The sequence below is a fragment of the Hemiscyllium ocellatum genome, chromosome 42 (genome assembly GCF_020745735.1).
Source record: "Hemiscyllium ocellatum isolate sHemOce1 chromosome 42, sHemOce1.pat.X.cur, whole genome shotgun sequence".
Lineage (NCBI taxonomy): Eukaryota > Metazoa > Chordata > Chondrichthyes > Orectolobiformes > Hemiscylliidae > Hemiscyllium > Hemiscyllium ocellatum.
Window position 1 is genome coordinate 5,876,315 of NC_083442.1, and position 20,569 is coordinate 5,896,883.

Below are 20,569 nucleotides of genomic sequence, written 5' to 3' on the forward strand. Positions count from 1 at the left end.
TACTCCTCACACTCTGATCCACCAGCCACCGCATGAAATGGTGTTAGACCCAAACAGGTGAATTGTCACATTGACGGGACTGAGTGTGGAAGGTTCTTGTCCCAATGGAATAGGGATCACCATAAGATGGAACAGCAGAAGGAAGGGATTCACTCTCAATGTCTGCTCCAGCTTTCAGTCAGACCGTGGCTGATCTGATCATTCTCAACCCAACTTTCCTTCCCCGGTCCCCATCAGCCCCTGTTTCTCCAGGGATCCACTTCCTGGGGGCGGTGCCCAAGTGGGACCGCGTTCCCTATTGGCTTAGACCATTGAATCGACAGAGCTCTTACCCAATCGGAGCCTGAGGCTGAGCTACATCCCGTATCGCCATTCGATTCTGGTCTGGACTGCGGCCGTATGGGTGCTGCCTCTCTCCTTTATTTGCACCTCATGTTCACGGGGAACCTGGTGCTAAATCATTCGTAGACGACCTGATTCTGGCTCAGGGTTTTGTAAGTAGCAGAGCAGCTACCTCGCTGCGATCTATTGAAAGTCATCCCTCGAGCCAACCTTTTGTCGGTAACCGGTGCACGAGAATTTACTCCCATGTAAGTCCGTACGCACCCGTCCGTAACCTCGGCTTTTGCTCGGGCCCGGCATCGAACCCGACGTCCTGCCGACCGTTTCATGCCCACAGGCGCACCACCTCTCCCCGGGGGTGTTCGTGCGTGCGCCTGCCCGGGGATGGCGGCCACGGCAGTCAGGCCACGGTTGTGACGTGCTGAGGCGAGGGCGGCGGCTCTGCGTGTGCGTGGGGGTGGAGGAGAGGTCGGTGAGTTTGTCGGTCGGTGTTTTTCCTACGCTCTTCTTGCCACACCACCTCAGCATGCCGGCGCCTAGCGGTCAGCCGTGCTGTTCCCTGGCCAGGAGCGGTTACCCGATGCCGTCAGACCGGTGTGCAGGGTGTGGGTCGTGTTACCCACTGGCCATGGGGGCACGTTAAGCTGCAGGGGACATTTTTTTTATTTTTTCCTCCTCTTCTTCGCTTTTTGAAGAGGTAAGTTACTGAGTTAGCCTGGCACTTCGAATATTTTTCAGTCAGTACAAATCCGTAACCAGCGACACTTAGAATATTTTTGAGTCAGTAGAAGTCAGTAACCAAGCACATTTTTGAATTGGTTACTGAATTCTCTGTTCAAGTTGCGGCTGCAATTGGCTTTAGTTTGTTGTGGGGACTTAATTATCGCCGAGGCGAGCATGCCCCGGTAGTGTGGCCGAGGAAGGAGTGCCTTTTGAAGGGGGTGTTTCTGAGTTTGGGTCCTTTTTGAGTGGCATTGCCGGATGGGTTTGGTTTTGAAGGGGGTGTTTGTCTGGAGTGCCACCAGCGGTGGGGTCAGGCTGAGGGTGAGTGTTCGGTTTCCAGTTAGGGACAGGGAAAGGGTTAGGCTTAGTTTTAGTGTTCGGTTTCCCGTTTTGGTAATGTTTGTGGTGCATTTTCCAAGGAGGTGAATCCACGACTTTAGAGGGATCTTGAGACTTCCAGTCGGGGGGTAGCTCAGCCGGATTTGACCCAGCGGTTCTGCCGATGGTCTTGGCTTCGAGGGCGGAGTGCCATCGGGGATCTGTCCGAGTCTCCACGATTTCCAAGGGTGGGAAGTGGTCTAACTGGGAATGGGAGTGAATGTGAGAGCTCATACCGATATTGAGACTTCGGGGCCGGGTAGCTCAGCCGGATTTGACCCGGCAGTTCTGCCGACTGTCTCGCCTTCGAGGGCGGACGGTCCTCTGAGTTCAGGCCGGATTTCATGCATTTCCCACGGTGGCAAGTGGTCTCTATCACAACGGGGACAAGGGTCTGAAGAGATGAAGTGAGTAACCAGCACAGCTTAGGAAAGGGTTCGAAAGTTCTCAACAATGTGAATTACGTTACCAGGAAAGCTTAGGAAAGTTGTCTGAGAGTCCCAAACGAGTGAGCTGCAAAACTTGGGGACATGCCCGAAGATGTTTAAAAGTGTGAAATCAGGAATTAGGAAAACATAGGGAAGTGCCTGAAAGTGCTAAATGAGTAACATGAAAAACGTAGAAAAATGCCCGAAAATGTTTAAAAGTGTGAACTCACTAACCAGAAAAACTTAGAAAAATGTCTGAAAATGAGAAATGAACAACCAAGAAAACTTAGAAAAATGTTTGAAAAGAAACAATCAGTAACCAGAAAAACTTAGAAAAAAGAACTTAGAAAAATTTTCAGCCAAGTGTGAAAAATATTCTAAGTGTCAGCGGAGGAAAATACCGAAGCATCGGGAAAGATCCAAAACCTCATGCCGAAGATGAGTTCCGAAGTGCCGGAGGAACTGGGCGAATTGAGCCCGGCGGTTGGCCAGCTGTCATTTTGAGTCTGCAGCCCGAAAACTGTAACTTGGTCTGCCGCGGAAGTCGGGACCCGGAAAATTCCAAACGGTTTTGCCCGGCTCGAGTTCCAGAGCGAAGCAGCCGAATTTGAAATTCAGACCCATTCAGTGCCACTTGACATTGTTCCACAGTGAGGTTGGCGGGGTACCCGGAGAGTTCTGGCAACAAAATGGCGGCGCGGGACCACTTTGAAAGGCATCCGAAAAACGGTTCCACGGGCAGAGCACTTGAATGACAGGCCGGTGTGCATGCCAAAGAGCTCTCGCAAGTCTCATTTTTGACACTTTTGTCAAATTTTTGACAGACTTACCCAACTGTTGCTGCCTGTTCTAAGAGTCGGTCAGAGGCCTGTGCGGCGGTCTCTTGACACTATTGGAGGGCGGGCAAACCCCACGTTGACTCCGGCCGTCCCTCCACAGGCACTTGCTTTAAAAATGACATGAGTTGAAAAGATCGCAAGTGGCCTGGTTCCCTTGGGTGCTGCCAGGAAGAATGCGGGCTGACCCTTGCCTGAGCACTCCCTAAAGCCTCTTACGTTGAGATCAGGCCTCGCGTGCCGCACAACCGGCTCTGGGAATGGGTGGACACAATTGTAAATAGTCCAGCCCTTCCTCTGCCACCCGGTAAGTGCGATGGCTCTGCCGCCATGCGGTGCTCATCACCCAGGTTTGGGGAACACGATACTTAGAACATGTTGGCGGCTTGGGACCTGCAGGTGAAAGGGGCCCCGTGGTGCTGAGCACATCGACCTCGGGTCTCAGTGCAAACTGGAGAGTTTGCGGAAGTCTAAATTTTTGACATTTGTTCAAATCTTTGACAGACTTGCCCAGCTCTTCCCGTCTGTTCTAAGATTCAGTCAGAGGCTGGTGCGGCGGTCTCTTGACACTCGGAGGGGTGGTGGCCCTCAGGCGCTTGTGTCAAAAATGAAGGTGAGAGACGCAAGCGGCATGGTTCCCCTGGGTGTTGCCAGGAAGGATGCGGGCTGACCCTTGCCTGAGCACTCCCTAAAGTCTCTTACGTTGAGAGCAGGCCTCGCGCGCCGCACAACGGGCTCTGGGAGTGGGTGGCCGTTATTGTAAATAGTCCGGTCCTTCCTCTGCCACCCGGCAAGTGCGATGGCTCTGCTGCCCTGCGGTGCTCGTCACCCAGGTTTCCAACCCGGACCCGCGAGCGTGGTGCGAGGGGTGACATCGCTGCGGTCCACACTTTGATCGATCTGGCTATGACCGTCTGCTGCGGGAGGTCACTATGGGGGCCGGCTTTCCTGTTAAGGGGTTGGTGCTCCAGGCCGAGTGGTTCTTCCCTGTTGCCACAGGGCACGTTTCACGATACCATGGCAGGGCTGGGAGAGTTGGCACCCCTCTGCCTCCGAAAAGGGCAGTCACAGCAATTGCTCTGGTGAGGCCCAGAAGGCGCAGCTTTGCAGAGGAAGCGGTCTGAAATCGAGTGTTTGGGAGCGAGTCCCAGTAATGTGCTTGTCCACGCACGTGTAAATCTCCTGGTTATATATATTTAACCAGTCGGCACAGTGCCAGTGCCCGAAACTGAGGAGAGTGTAAATCTCCTGGTTATATATAATTAACCAACCAGCACAAAGTCAGTGCCCGAAACTGAGGAGAATGTAAATCTCCGAGTCATATATTCCTATATGTATATTTAACCAGCCAGCACAGAGTCAGTGTCCAAAACTAAGGAGAGTGGAAATCTCCTGGTTACATAGACTGTAAATTTCCTGTTTATATCTATATTTAACCAGACAGTACAGAGTCAGTGCCCTAAACTGAGGAGAGTGGGAATCTCCTGTTTATATATATTTAACCAGCCAGCACAAAGTCAGTGCCTAAACTAAGGAGAGTGGAAATGCCCTGGTTTTTGCTATATATTTAAACATGCAGTCAGTACACTAAACGAAGGAGAGTGTAAATCTGCCATAAACTGAGGAGAGAGTAAATCTCCCGGTTTTATACATATACCTATATTTAACCAGCCAGCACAGAGTCAGTGCCCTCAACGAAGGAGAGTGGAAATCTCCTGGTTTTTGCTATATATTTAAACATGCAGTCAGCACCCAAAACTAAGGAGAGTAAATCTGCCCTAAACTGAGGAGAGTGTAAACCTCCTGGTTATATATTTCTATATATATCTTTAACCAGCCAGCATAGAGTCAGTGCACTAAACTAAGAAGAGTGGAAATCTCCTGGTTATGTATATATATTTAAACCAGCCATCACATAGTCAGTGCCCTAAACTAAGGAGAGTGGAAATCTCCTGGTTTTTGCGATATATTTAAACATGCAGTCAGCACCCTAAACTAAGGAGAGTAAATCTGCCATCAAATGAGGAGAGTGTAAATCTCCTGGTGATATATTTCTATCTATATATATTTAAACAGCCAGCACAGAGTCTGTGCCTAAACTAAGGAGATTGGAAATCTCCTGGTTATATATTTCTATATATATAGAAACCCAGCAAGCACAGAGTCAGTGCCTCAACTAAGGAGAGTGGAAATCTCCTGGTTATGTAGGTATATTTGAACCAGCCAGCACATAGTCAGTGCCTTAAGCTATGGAGAGTGGCAATCTCCTGATTATATATTTCTCTATATATATATTTAACCAGCCAGCACTGACTCAATGACCGAAACTAAGGAGAGTGGAAATCTCCTGGTTATGTATATGCATTTAAACCAGTCAGCACAGACTCAGTGCCTAAACTAAGGAGAGTGGAAATCTCCTGGTGATATATTTCTATATATATAAATATATAACCAGCCAGCACAAACTCAGTGCCTAATCTAAGGAGAGTGGAAGTATCCTGGTTTTTGCTATATATTTAAACATGCAGTCTGTCCCCTGAACCCAGGAGAGTAAATCTAAACCTAAACTGAGCAGTGTTTAAATCTCCTGGTCATATATGTCTATATATATATATATTTAACCAGCCAGCACAGTCAGTGCCTATACTAAGGAGCGTGGAAATCTCCTGGTTTTTGCAATATTTTTAAACATGCAGTCAGCACCCTAAACTAACAAGAGCAAATCTGCCCTAAAGTGAGGACAGTGTAAATCTCCTGGTTATACATATTTAACCATCCAGCACAAAGTCAGTGCCTGAAACTGAGGAGAGTGGAAATCTCCTGGTTATATATATTTAACCAGCCAGCACATAGTCAGTGCCCTTAACTAAGGAGAGTGGAAATCTCCTCGTCTTTTCTATATAGTTAAACATGCAGTCAGTACCCTAAACTAAAGAGAGTAAATTGAGGAGAGTGTAAATCTCCCGGTTATATATATTTAACCAGCCAGCACAAAGTCAGTGCCCGAAACCGAGGAGAGTGGAAATCTCCTGGTTATATATCTATATATATATATATATGTTGTGGTTCTGTTCGCCGAGCTGGAAGTCTTTGCTGCAAACGTTTCGTTCCCTGGCTAGGGAACTATGAAAGTAAGCACCCCAACACACACAAGCGAAGCTGCATCAGGACACTATTCAAAAGAGCCACAACACACTGCAGTACACCAGAACTGCGAAAAGAGGAAGAGGAACACCTATACAAGGTATTCGCCAAAAACGGATACCCACGCAACTTTATCACCAGATGCCTAAGAGATAGACCACGGAACGAGGACATGCCACAACCAAAAGGACTAGCCACACTACCATACGTCAGGAGCGTCTCAGAACTGACAGCCAGACTACTGCGACCCTTAGGACTCATAACAGCACAGAAGCCAACTTCCACACTCAGACAACAACTCACTAGAACAAAGGACCCAATAGCCAGCACGAGCCAAACTAACGTAGTTTACAAAATACCATGCAAGGACTGCACAAAACACTATATAGGACAAACAGGAAGACAGCTAACAATCCGCATCCATGAACATCAGCTAGCCACAAAACGACACGACCAGCTATCCCTAGTAGCCATACACTCAGACAACCAAGAACATGAAATTGACTGGGAAAACACTACCATCATAGGACAAGCCAGACAGAGAACAGCCAGGGAATTCCTAGAGGCATGGCATTCATCCACAAACTCCATTAACAGACACATGGACCTGGACCCCACATACAAACTACTACAGCTGAAACTGACACCCGGAAGCGGCAAGAACAAACCACTATAAATACCGGAAGAAACATCAAAGCAGCGCTTCACAGGAGGCTCCAATAGCACTGATGATGTTCCCTAGCCAGGGAACGAAACGTTTGCAGCAAAAACTTCCAGCTTGGCGAACAGAACCACAACAACGGACACCCGAGCTACAAATCTTCAACCAGACTTTAAATATATATATATTTTTACCAGCCAGCACAGAGTCAGTGCCTAAACTAAGGAGAGTGTAAATCTCCTGGTTATATCTATATTTAACCAGACACGACAGAGTCAGTGCCCTAACCTAAGGAGAGTGGAAATCTCCTGGTTATATATTTCGATATATATATATTTAACCAGCCAGCACAGAGTCAGTGCCTCAACTAAGGAGAGTGGAAATCTCCTGGTTATGTAGATATATTTGAACCAGCCAGCACATAGTCAGTGCCTTAAACTGAGGAGAGTGTAAATCTCCTGGTGATATGTTTCTATATATATAGATATAACCAGCCAGTACAAACACAGTGCCTAATCTAAGGAGAGTGGAACTCACCTGGTTTTTGCTATATATTTAAACAGGCAGTCAGTCCCCTAAACTCAGGAGAGTAAATCTAAACCTAAACTGAGGAGAGTGGAAATCTCCAGGTTATGTATATATATTATAACCAGCCAACACATAGTCATTGCCCTAAACTAAGGAGAGTGGAAATCTCTTGGTTTTTGCGATATATTTAAAAATGCAGTCAGTACCCTAAACTAAGGGGAGTAAATCTGCCCTCAAATGAGGAGAGTGTAAATCTCCTGGTGATATATTTCTATCTATATATATTCAAACAGCCAGCACAGAGTCAGTGCCTAAACTAAGGAGAGTGGAAATCTCCTGGTTATATATTTCTATATATATATATTTAACCAGCTAGCACAGAGTCAGTGCATAAACTAAGGAGAGTGGAAATCTCCTGGTTTTTGCGATAAATTTAAACATGCATTCTGTACTCTAAACTGTGGAAAGTGTAAATCTCCTGGTTATATATATTTAACCATCCAGCACAAAGTCAGTGCCTAAACTAAGCAGAGTGTCAATCTCCTGGTTTTTGCTATATATTTAAACATGCAGTCAGTACCCTAGACTAAGGAGAGTAAATTTGCCCTAAACTGAGGGGAATGTAAATCTCCTGATTATATATTTCTATATTTATATATTTAACCAGCCAGCAAAAAGTCAGTGCCTGATTCTGAGGTGATGTAAACCTCCTGGTGGTATCTATGTTTAACCAGGCAGTACAGAGTCAGTGCGCTAAACTAAGGAGAGTGGAAATCTCCTGGTTATGTAGATATATTTAAACCAGCCAGCAAATAGTCAGTGCCTAAACTAAGGAGAGTGTAAATCTCCTGGTTTTTGCTATATATTTAAACATGCAGTCAGTACCCTAAACTGAGGAGAGTGTAAATCTCCTGGTGATATATTTCTATATATATAGATATAACCAGCCAGCACAAACACAGTGCCTAATCTAAGGAGAGCGGAAATCTCCTGGTTTTTGCTATATATTTAAACATGCCGTCAGTCCCCTAAACTCAGGAGAGTAAATCTAAACCTAAACTGAAGAGAGTGTAAATCTCCTGGTTATATATTTCTATATATATATATATTTAACCAGCCAGCACAGAGTCAGTGCCAAAACTGCGGAGAGTGTAAATCTCCTGATTATATATTTCTATATTTATATATTTAACCAGCCAGCAAAACGTCAGTGCCTGAAACTGAGGTGATGTAAATCTCCTGGTTGTATCTATGTTTAACCAGGCAGTATAGAGTCAGTGCCCTAAACTAAGGAGAGTGGAAGTCTCCTGGTTATGTATATATATTTAAACCAGCCAGTCAGTGCCTTAAACTGGGGACAGTGGAAATCTACTGGTTGTATATATTTCACCAGCCAGCACATAGTCATTGCCCTAAACTAAGGAAAATGGCAATCTCCTGGTTTTTCCTATATATTTAAACATGCAGTCAGTACCCTAAACTAAGGAGAGTAAATCTGCCCTCAAATGAGGAGAGTGTAAATCTCCTGGTGTTATATTTCTATCTATATATATTTTAACAGCCAGCACAGAGTCAGTGCCTAAACTAAGGAGAGTGGAAATCTCCTGGTTTTTGCGAGAAATTTAAACATGCATTCAGTATCCTAAACTGTGGAAAGTGTAAACCTCCTGGTTATATATATTTAACCATCCAGCACAAAGTCAGTGCCCGAAACTGAGGAGAGTGGAAATCTCCTGGTTTTATATATTTACCTAGCTAGCACAAAGACAGTTCCCTAAACTGAGAGCATGTAAATCTCCTAGTTATATATATTTAACCAGCCAGCACATAGTAAGTGCCTAAACTAAGCAGAGAGTCAATCTCCTGGTTTTTGCTATATATTTAAACATGCAGTCAGTACCCTAAACTAAGGAGAGTAAACCTGACCTACATTGAGGAGAGTGTAAATTTCCTGGTTATATATTTCTATATATATAGATATAACCAGCCAGCACAGAGTCAGTGTCGAAACTGAAGAGAGTGGAAATCTCCTGGTTTTTGCTATATATTTAAACATGCAGTCAGTATCCTAAACTAAGGAGAGTAAATCTGCCCTAAACTGAGGAGAGTGTAAATCTCCTGGTTATGTATGTATATTTAAACCAGCCAGCACATAGTCAGTGTTCTGAACTAAGGAGAATGGAAATCTCCTGGTTTTTGCTGTTTATTTAAACATGCAGTCAGTACCCTAAACTAAGGAGAGTAAATCTGCCCTAAACTGAGGTGAGTGCAAATCTCCTGGTTATATATTTCTGTATATATCTTTAACCAGCCAGCATAGAGTCAGTGCACTAAACTAAGAAGAGTGGAAATCTCCTGGTTATGTATATATATTTAAACCAGGCATCACATAGTCAGTGCCCTAAAGTAAGGATAGTGGAAATCTCCTCGTTATATATTTCTATCTACATATATTTAACCAGCCAGCACATAGTCAGTGCAAAACCGAAGGAGAGTGGAAATCTCCTGGTTTTTGCTGTGTATTTAAACATGCAGTCAGTACCCTAAACTGAGGAGAGTGTAAATCTCCTGGTTATATATATTTAACCAGCCAGCACAGAGTCAGTGCCTAAACTAAGGAGTGTGGAAATCTCCAGGTTTTTGCGATATATTTAAACATGCAGTCAGTACCCTGAACTAAGGAGAATAAATCTCCCCTAAACTGAGGAGAGTGTAAATCTCCGGATTATATATCTCTATAGATATATATTGAACCAGCCAACACAAAGTCAGTGCCCGAAACTGAGGAGAGTGAAAATCTCCTGGGTATATCTATATTTAACCAGACAGTACAGAGTCAGTGCCCTAAACTAAGGAGAGTGGAAATCTCCTGGTTATGTATATATATTTAAACCAGCCATCACATAGTCAGTGCCCTAAACTAAGGAGAGTGGAAATCTCCAGGTCATATATTTCTATATATATATTTAACCAGCCAGCACAGAGTCAATGCCCTAAACTAAGGAGAATGGAAATCTCCTGGTTTTGTCTCTATATTTAAACCAGCCAGCACAGAGTCAGTGCCCTAAACTAAGGAGAGTGAAAATCTCCTCGTCTTTGCTGTATATTTAAACATGCAGTCAGTACCCGAAACTAAGGAGAGTAAATCTGCCCTCAACTGAGGAGAGTGTACATCTCCTGGTTATATATTTCTATCTACATATATTTAACCAGCCAGCACATAGTCAGTGCAAAACCGAAGGAGAGTGGAAATCTCCTGGTTTTTGCTATATATTTAAACATGCAGTCAGTACCCTAAACTGAGGAGAGTGGAAATCTCCTGGTTATACATTTCTATACACATATATATATATTTAACCAGCCAGCACAGAGTCAGTGCCTAAAGTAAGGAGAGTGAAAATCTCCAGATTATAAATATTTAACCAGCCAGCACAAACTCAGTGCCCGAAACTGAGGAGAGTGTAAATCTCCTAGGTTTTGCGCTATGTTTAAACATGTAGTCAGTGCCCTAAACTGAGGAGAGTGGAAATCTACTGGTTATATATATATATTTCACTAGCCAGCACATAGTCAGTGCCTAAACTAAGGAGAGTGGAAATCTACTGGTTATATATATCTATACATATATACTTAACCAGCCAGCACAGAGACAGTGCCCTAAACTAAGGAGAGTGGAAATCTCCTGGTTATGAATATATATTTAAAACAGCCATCACATAGTCAGTGCCCGAAACTAAGGAGAGTTGAAATCTCCTGGTTATATATTTCCATATATATATATTTTACCAGCCAGCGCAGAGTCAGTGCCCCGAAACTAAGGAGAGTGGAAATCACCTGGGTTTTGCTATATATTTAAACATGCAGTCGGTACCCTAAACTAAGGAGAGTAAATCTGCCCTATAATGAGGAGAGTGTAAATCTCCTGGTTATATATATTTAACCAGCCAGCACAAAGTCAGTGCCCGAAACTGAGAAGAGTGGAAATCTCCTGGTTATCCATTTCTATATATATATTTAACCATCCAGTATAGAGTCAGTGCCGAAACTAAGGAGAGTGGAAATCACTGTTTTTTGCTATATATTTAAACATGCAGTCAGAACCCTAAATTAAGGAGAGTAAATCTGCCCTATAATGAGGAGAGTGTAAATCTCCTGGTTATATATATTTAACCAGCCAGCACAAAGTCAGTGCCCGAAACTGAGAAGAGTGGAAATCTCCTGGTTTTATATATTTAACCAGCCAGCACAATGTCAGTGCCCTAAACTGAGGAGAGTGTAAATTTCCTGGTTTTTACAATATATTTAAACATGCAGTCAGTGCCCTAGACCGAGGAGAGTATTAATCTCCCGGTGAAATATATTTAACCAGCCAGAACATAGTCAGTGTCTAAACTAAGGAGAGTGTAAATCTCCTGATTTTTGCTACATATTTTAACATGCAGTCAGTACTCTGAACTAAGGAGAGTAAATCTGCCCTAAACTGAGGAGAGTGTAAATCTCCTGGTTTTAACAATATATTTAAACATGCAGTCAGTGCCCTAGACAGAGGAGAGTGTAAATCTCCTGGTTATATATATTTAACCAGCCAGCACAAAGTCAGTGCCGAAACTTAGGAGAGTATAAATCTCCTGGTCTTTGCCAAAAATTTAAACATGCAGTCAGTGCCCTAAACTGAGGAGTTTGGAAATCTCCTGGTTATATATATTTCACCAGCCCACTCATTGTCAATGCCGTAACTAAGGAGAGTGGAAATCTCCTGGTATTGTATATATATTTAAACCAGCCAGCACATCTTCAGTGCCCAAAACTAAGGACAGTGGAAATATCCTGGTTTTTGCTATATATTTAAACTTGCAGTGAGTACCCTGAACTAAGGAGAGTAAATCTGCCCCAAACTGAGGAGAGTGTAAATCTCCTGGTTATATATATTTAACCAGCTAGCACAAAGTCTGTGCCCGAAACTGAGGAGAATGGAAATCTACTGGTTTTATATATTTAACCAGTCAGCACATAGTCAGTGCACTAAATTAATGAGAGTGGAAATCTTCTGGATATATATTTCTCTGTGTATATTTAAACCAGCCAGCACATCGTCAGTGCCCAAAACTAAGGACAGAGGAAATCTCCTGGTTTTTGCTATTTATTTAAACTTGCAGTCAGTACCCTGAACTAAGGAAAGTAAATCTGCCCTAAACTGAGGAGTGTAAATCTCCTGGTTATATATATTTAACCAGCCAGCACAAAGTCAGTGCCCGAAACTGAGAAGTGTGGAAATCTCCTGGTTTTATATATTTAACCAGCCAGCACAATGTCAGTGCCCTAAACTGGGAGAGTGTAAATTTCCTGGTTTTTACAATATATTTAAACATGCAGTCAGTGCCCTAGACCGAGGAGAGTGTTAATCTCCCGGTGAAATATATTTAACCAGCCAGCACATAGTCAGTGTCTAAACTAAGGAGAGTGTAAATCTCCTGATTTTTGCTACATATTTTAACATGCAGTCAGTACTCTGAACTAAGGAGAGTAAATCTGCCCTAAACTGAGGAGAGTGTAAATCTCCTGGTTTTTACAATATATTTAAACATGCAGTCAGTGCCCTAGACCGAGGAGAGTGTAAATCTCCTGGTTATATATATTTAACCAGCCAGCACAAAGTCAGTGCCGAAACTTAGGAGAGTATAAATCTCCTGGTCTTTGCCAAAAATTTAAACATGCAGTCAGTGCCCTAAACTGAGGAGTTTGGAAATCTCCTGGTTATATATATTTCACCAGCCCGCTCATTGTCAATGCCGTAACTAAGGAGAGTGGAAATCTCCTGGTATTGTATATATATTTAAACCAGCCAGCACATCTTCAGTGCCCAAAACTAAGGACAGTGGAAATATCCTGGTTTTTGCTATATATTTAAACTTGCAGTGAGTACCCTGAACTAAGGAGAGTAAATCTGCCCCAATCTGAGGAGAGTGTAAATCTCCTGGTTATATATATTTAACCAGCTAGCACAAAGTCTGTGCCCGAAACTGAGGAGAATGGAAATCTACTGGTTTTATATATTTAACCAGTCAGCACATAGTCAGTGTACTAAATTAATGAGAGTGGAAATCTTCTGGATATATATTTCTCTGTGTATATTTAAACCAGCCAGCACATCGTCAGTGCCCAAAACTAAGGACAGAGGAAATCTCCTGGTTTTTGCTATTTATTTAAATTTGCAGTCAGTACCCTGAACTAAGGAAAGTAAATCTGCCCTAAACTGAGGAGTGTAAATCTCCTGGTTATATATATTTAACCAGCTAGCACAAAGTCTGTGCCCGAAACTGAGGAGAATGGAAATCTCCTGGTTTTATATATTTAACCAGCCAGCACAGAGTCACTGCCCTAAACTAATGAGAGAGGAAATCTGCTGGTTATATATATTTCACGAGCCCGCACATAGTCAGTGCCTAAACTAAGGAGAGTGGAAATCTCCTGGTTATGTATGTATTTTTAAACCAGCCAGCACATATTCAGTGCACTAAACTAATGAGAGTGGAAATCTTCTGGATATATATTTCTCTGTATATATTTAACCAGCCAGCGTATAGTCAGTGCCCTGAACTAAGGAGAGTGGAAATCTCCTGGTATTGTATATATATTTAAACAAGCCAGCACATCGTCAGTGCCCTAAACTAAGGAATTTGGAAAACTCCTGGTTATATATTTCTACATATATATTTAACCATACAGCACAGAGCCAGTGCTCTAAACTAAGGAGAGTGTCAATCTCCTGGTTATATATTTCTATATATATATTTAACCAGCCAGCACAGAGTCAGTGCTCTAAACTAAGGAGAGTGTCAATCTCCTGGTTATATATTTCTATATATATATTTAACCAGCCAGCACAGAGTCAGTGCCCTAAACTAATGAGAGAGGAAAACTCCTGGTTATATATTTCTTTATATATATTTAACCAGCCAGCACAGAGTCAGTGCCCTAAATTAAGGAGAGTGTACATCTCCTGGTTATATATTTCTATATCTATATATTTAACCAGCCAGTACAGAGTCAGTGCCCTAAATTAAGGAGAGTGGAAATATCCTGGTTATGTATATATATTTAAACCAGCCAGCACATAGTCAGTGCCCTAAACTAAGGAGAGTGGAAACCTCCTGGTGATATATTTCTATATATATACTTAACCAGCCAGCACAGAGTCAGTGCCCTAAACTAATGAGAGTGGAAATCTTCTGGATATATATTTCTCTGTATATATTCAACCGGCCAGCACAGAGTCAGTGCCCTAAACGAAGGAGAGTGGAAATCTCTTGGTTACGTATATATATTTAAACCAGCCAGCACAAAGTCAGTGCCCTAAACGAAGGGGAGTGGAATTCTCCTCGTTTTTGCTATATATTTAAACATGCAGCCAGTACCCAAAACTAAGGAGAGTGAATCTGCCCTAAAATGAGGAGAGTGTAAATCTCATGGTTTTATATATTTAACCGGCCAACACAGAGTCAGTGCCTAAACTAAGGAGAGTGTAAATCTCCTAGGTTTATTATATATTTAAACTTGCAGTCAGTAGTCTAAACTAAGGAGAGTAAATCTGCCCTAAATTGAGAAGAGTGTAAATTTCCTGGTTATGTATATTTAACCAGCCAGCACAGAGTCAGTGCCCTAAACTAAGGAGAATGGAAATCTCCTGATTATGTATATATATTTAAACCAGCCACCACCTACTCAGTGTCCTAAACTAGGGAGCGTGTAAATCTCCTGGCTATATATATTTACCAGATAGCACATAGTCAGTGCCCTAAACTGAGGAGAGTATAAATCTCCTGGCTAAATATATTTAATCAGACAGCACAGAGTCAGTGCCTAAACTGAGGAGAATGGAAATCTGCTGGTTTTTGCTATATATTTAAACTTGCATTCAGTACCCTAAACTAAGGAGAGTAAATCTGCCCTAAACTCAGGAGAGTGTAAATCTCCTGGTGATACATATTTAACCAGACAGCACAGAATCAGTGCCCTAAACTAAGGAGAATGGAAATCTCCTCGTTATGCATATATATATTTAAACCAACCATCACATAGTCAGTGTCCTAAACTTAGGAGAGTGGAAATCTCCTGGTTATATATTTCTCTTTATGTATTTAAGCTGCGAGCACAGACTCAGTGCCTAAACTAAGGAGAGTGGAAATCTCCTGGTTTTTGCTATATATTTAAACATGCATTCAGTACCCTAAACTAAGGAGAGTAAATCTGCCTTAAACTGAGGAGAGTGGAAATCTGCTGGTTTTTGCTATATATTTAAACATGCATTCAGTACCCTAAACTAAGGAGAGTAAATCTGCCTTAAACTGAGGAGAGTGGAAATCTGCTGGTTTTTGCTATATATTTAAACATGCATTCAGTACCCTAAACTAAGGAGAGTAAATCTGCCTTAAACTGAGGAGAGTGGAAATCTGCTGGTTTTTGCTATATATTTAAACATGCATTCAGTACCCTAAACTAAGGAGAGTAAATCTGCCCTAAACTCAGGAGAGTGTAAATCTCCTGTTTATATTTATTTAACCAGCCAGTACAAAGTCAGTGCCCTAAACTGAGGAGAGTGTAAATCTCCTGTTGATACATATTTAACCAGACAGCACAGAATCAGTGCCCTAAACTAAGGAGAATGGAAATCTCCTAGTTATGTATATATATTTAAGACAGCCAGCACATAGTCAGTGCACTAAACTGAGGAGAGTGGAAATCTCCTGGTTATATACATTTAACCAGCCAGCATAAGGTCAGTGCCCGAAACTAAAGCTCCTGGTTATATCTATATTTAATCAGACAGTACATAGTCAATGACCTAAACTGAGGAGAGTGTAAATCTCCTGGTTATATATTTCTACATATATATATTTAACCAGTCAGCACAGAATCATTGCCCAAAACTAAAGAGAGTGGAAATCTCCTGGTTTTTGCGATATATTTAAACATGCAGACAGTACCCTAAACAAGGGAGAGTAAATCTGCCCTAAACTGAGGAGAGTGGAAATCTCCTGGTTATATATATATAAAACCAGGCAGCACAGAGTCAGTACCCTAAACAAAGTAGAGTAAATCTGCTCTCAACTTAGGAGAGTGGAAATCTCCTGGTTATATTTTTCTATCTATATATTTAACCAACCAGCACAGAGTCACTGCCTTAAACTAAGGACAGTGGAAATCTCCTGGTTTTTGCTTTATATTAAACATGCAGTCAGTACCCTAAACTAAGGAGAGTAAATCTGCCCTAAACTGAGGAGTGTGTAAATCTCCTGGTTATATATATTTACCAGATAGCACATAGTCAGTACCTAAACTGAGGAGAGTGAAAATCTCCTGGTTTGTGCTATATGTTTAAACAGGCAGTCAGTACCCTAAACTAAGGAGAGTAAATCTGCCCTAAACTGAGGAGAGTGTAAATCTCCTGGTTATATATTTCTATTTATATATTTAACCAGCCAGCACAGAGTCAGCGCCCTCAATTAAGTAGAGTGGAAATCTCCTGGTTATATATTTCAATATATATATTTAACCAGCCAGTACAGAATCAGTGCCCAAAACTAAGGAGAGTGGAAATATCCTGGTTATGTATACACATTTAAACCTGCCAGCACAGAGTCAGTGCCTAAACTAAGGAGAGTGGAAATCTCCTGGTTTTTACTATATATTTAAACATGCAGTCAGTACCCTAAACTAAGGAGAGTAAATCTGCCATATAGTGCGGAGAGTGTAAATATCTTGGTTATATATATTTCACCAGCCAGCACAAAGTCAGTGCCCGAAACTGTGGAGAGTGTAAATCTCCTGGTTTTATTTATTTAACCAGCCTGCAGAAAGACAGTGCTCTAAACTGAGGAGAGTGTAAATCTCCTCGTAAGATATTTCAATATATATATATATATCAAGCAGCCGGCACATAGTCAATGCTCAAACTAATGAGAGTGGACATCTCCTGGTTATGTATATATATTTAAACAAGCCAGCGCAAGGTCAGTGCCCGAAACTGTGGAGAGTGGAAATCTCCTGGTTATATATTTCTATATATATATATTTAACCAGCCTGCACAGAGTCAGTGCCTAAACTAAGGAGAGTGGAAATCTCCTGGTTTTTGCTATATATTTAAAAATGCAGTCAGTACCCTAAACTAAGGAGAGTAAATCTGCCCTAAACTGAGTTGAGTGTAAATCTCCTGGTTATATATATTTAAGCAGCCAGCACATAGTCAGTGTCTGAAACTAAATCTCCTGCTTATATCTATATTTAACCAGACAGGACAGAGTCAGTGCCCTAAACTAAGGAGAATGGAAATCTGATTTTGTGTATATATATTAAAACCAGCCACCACCTAGTCAATGTGCTAAACTAGGGAGAGTGGAAATCTCCTGGTTATACATTTCTGTATGTATGTTTAACCAGCCAGCACAGAGTCAGTGCCTGAACTGAGCAGAGTGAAAATCTCCTGGTCTTTGCTATATTTTTAAACCTGCAGTCAGTACCCTAAACTACGGAGAGTAAATCTGCCCTGAACTGAGGAGAGTGGAAATCTCCTGGTTATATATTTCTATATATATATATAATTAACCAGCCAGCACAAACTCAGTGCCCGAAACTGAGGAGAGTGCAAATCTCCTTGTTTTATGTATTTAACCAGCCAACACAAAGTTAGTGCCCTAAACTGAGGAGAGTGGAAATCTCCTCGTTATATATTTCTACATATATATATTTAACCAGCCAGCACAGAGTCAGTGCCCTAAACTAAGGAGAGTAAATCTGCCCTAAACTGAGGAGAGTGTAAATCTCCTGGTTATATATAATTAACCAACCAGCACAAAGTCAGTGCCTGAAACTGAGGAGAGTGTAAATCTCCTGGTTACATCTGTATTTAACCAGCCTGTATAGAGTCAGTGCCTAAACTAAGCAGAGTGGAAATCTCCTGTTTTTTGCTATATATTTAAACATGCAGTCAGTACCCTAAACTTCGGAGAGTAAATCTGCCCTAAACTAAGGTGAGTGCAAATCTCCTGGTTATGTATATATATTTAAACGAGCCAGCACATAGTCAGTGCCCTAAACTAAGGAGAGTGTAAATCTGCCCTCAACTGAGGAGAGTGAAAATCACCTGGTTATATATACTTAATCAGCCAGCACAAAGTCAGTGCCGAAACTAAATCTCCTGGTTATATCTATATTTAACCAGACAGTACAGAGTCAGTGCCCTAAACTGAGGAGAGTGGAAATCTCCTGGTTATAGAACATAGAACATAGAACATAGAAAAATACAGTGCAGTACAGGCCCTTCGGCCCTCAATGTTGCGCCGATCCAAGCCCACCTAACCTACCTTAGCCCACTTTCCTCCATATTCCTATCCAATGTCCGTTTAAATGCCCATAAAGAGGGAGAGTCCACCACTGTTACTGGCAGGGCATTCCATGAACTCACGACTCGCTGAATAAAGAATCTACCCCTAACATCAGTCCTATACCTACCACCCCTTAATTTAAAGCTATGCCCCCTTGTAATAGCTGACTCCGTACGTGGAAAAAGATTTTCATGGTCAACCCTATCTAAACCCCTAATCATCTTGTACACCTCTATCAAGTCACCCCCTAAACCTTCTTTTCTTCAATGAAAACCGCCCCAAGTGCCTCATCCTTTCCTCATATGATGTTCCTACTATACCAGGCAACATCCTGGTAAACCTCCTCTGCACCCCTTCCACTGTCTCCACATCCTTCCTATCGGATGGCGACCAAAACTGCACACAATACTCCAGATGCGGCCGCACCAGAGTCTTAAACAACTGCAACATTACCTCAGGACTCCGGAACTAAATTCCTCTACCAATAAAAGCCAGTACACCATATGCCTTCTTCACAGCACTGTTTACCTGGGTGGCAACTTTTCAGAGATCTGTGTACATGGACACCAAGACCCCTCTGCTCATCCACACTACCAAGTATCTGACCACTAGCCCAGTACTCCATCTTCTTGGTATTCTTACCAAAGTGAATCACTTCACACTTACCTACATTGAATTCCATTTGCCACCTTTCTGCCCAGCACTGCAGCTTATCTATATCCCGCTATAACCTGCCACATTCTTCCTCACTGTCAACAACTCCACCGACTTTCGTATCATCCGCAAACTTGCTCACCCAACCTTCTAGCCCCTCCTCCAGGTCATTTATAAAAATGACAAACAGCAATGGTCCCGAAACAGATCCTTGCAGAACACCGCTGGTAACTGCACTCCAAGATGAACCTTTACCATCAACTACTACCCTCTGTTTTCTTCCAGTCAGCCAATTCCTAATCCAAACCTCCAACTCACCCTCAATGCCATACCTCTGTATTTTTTGCAGTAGCCTACCATGGGGAACCTTATCAAAAGCCTTACTAAAATCCATATATACCACATCTACCGCTTTACCCTCATCCACCTCCTTAGTCACCTTCTCACAGAATTCAATAAGGTTTGTGAGGCACGGCCTGCCCTTCACAAAACCATGCTGACTATCCTTGATCACATTATTCCTATCCAGATGTTCATAAATCCTATCCCTTACAATTCTCTCTAAGACTTTGCCCACAGCAGAAGTGAGACTCACTGGCCTATAGTTACTAGGGTTATCCCTACTCCCCTTCTTGAACAAGGGAACCACATTTGCTATCCTCAAGTCTTCTGGCACTATTCCTGTAGACAACGAGGACATAAAAATCAAGGCCAATGGCTCTGCAATCTCCTCCCTTGCTTCCCAGAGAATCCTAGGATAAATGCCATCAGGCCCAGGGGCCTTATCTATTTTCACCCTTTCCAGGATTTCCAACACCTCTTCCCTACATATTGCAAAGCCACCCATTCTAATTAATTGTGACTCAATATTCACATCGGCAACAATGTCCTGTTCCTGAGTGAATACTGATGAAAAGTATTCATTCAGTGTCTCCCCAATTTCTTCAGCCTCCACACGCAACTTCCCACTACTATCCTTGACTAGACCTATTCCTACCCTAGTCATTTTATTCCTGACATACCTATAGAAAGCCTTTGGGTTTTCCCTAATCCTACCAACCAAGGACTTTTCATGTCCCCTCCTTGTTGCTTTTAGCTTTCTCTTTAGTTCCTTCCTGGCTACCTTATAACTCTCAATTGCCCCAATTGAACCTTCACGCCTCATCTTTACAGAGGCCGCCCTCTTCCCTTTAACAAGGGATTCCAATTCCTTATTAAACCACGGCTCCCTCACACAGCCCTTTCCTCCCTGCCTGACAGGTACATACTTATCAAGGACACTCAATAGTTGCTCCTTGGATAAGCTCCACATATCAATTGCACCCTTCCCTTGAAGCCTACTTTTCCAAGCCACACATCCTAAGTCATGCCTCACCGCATCATAATTTCCCTGCCCCCAGCTATAACTCTTGCCCTGTAGTGCACACTTATCCCTCTCCATCACTAAAGTAAAAGTCACCAAATTGTGGTCACTGTCCCCAAAGTGCTCACCT

General features: G+C 42.4%; 1 long non-coding RNA gene across 1 annotated transcript in view; it reads left to right on the forward strand.

The window, feature by feature from the left end:
- The first annotated feature begins 374 nt into the window (after positions 1 to 374).
- Positions 375 to 20,569, forward strand: part of LOC132834828 (uncharacterized) — a 70,765-nt gene continuing 50,570 nt past the window's right edge. Inside the window, exon 1 of the long non-coding RNA XR_009647250.1 lies at positions 375 to 494. This is a non-coding gene — a long non-coding RNA (uncharacterized LOC132834828). The remainder of the gene's footprint in view (positions 495 to 20,569) is intronic.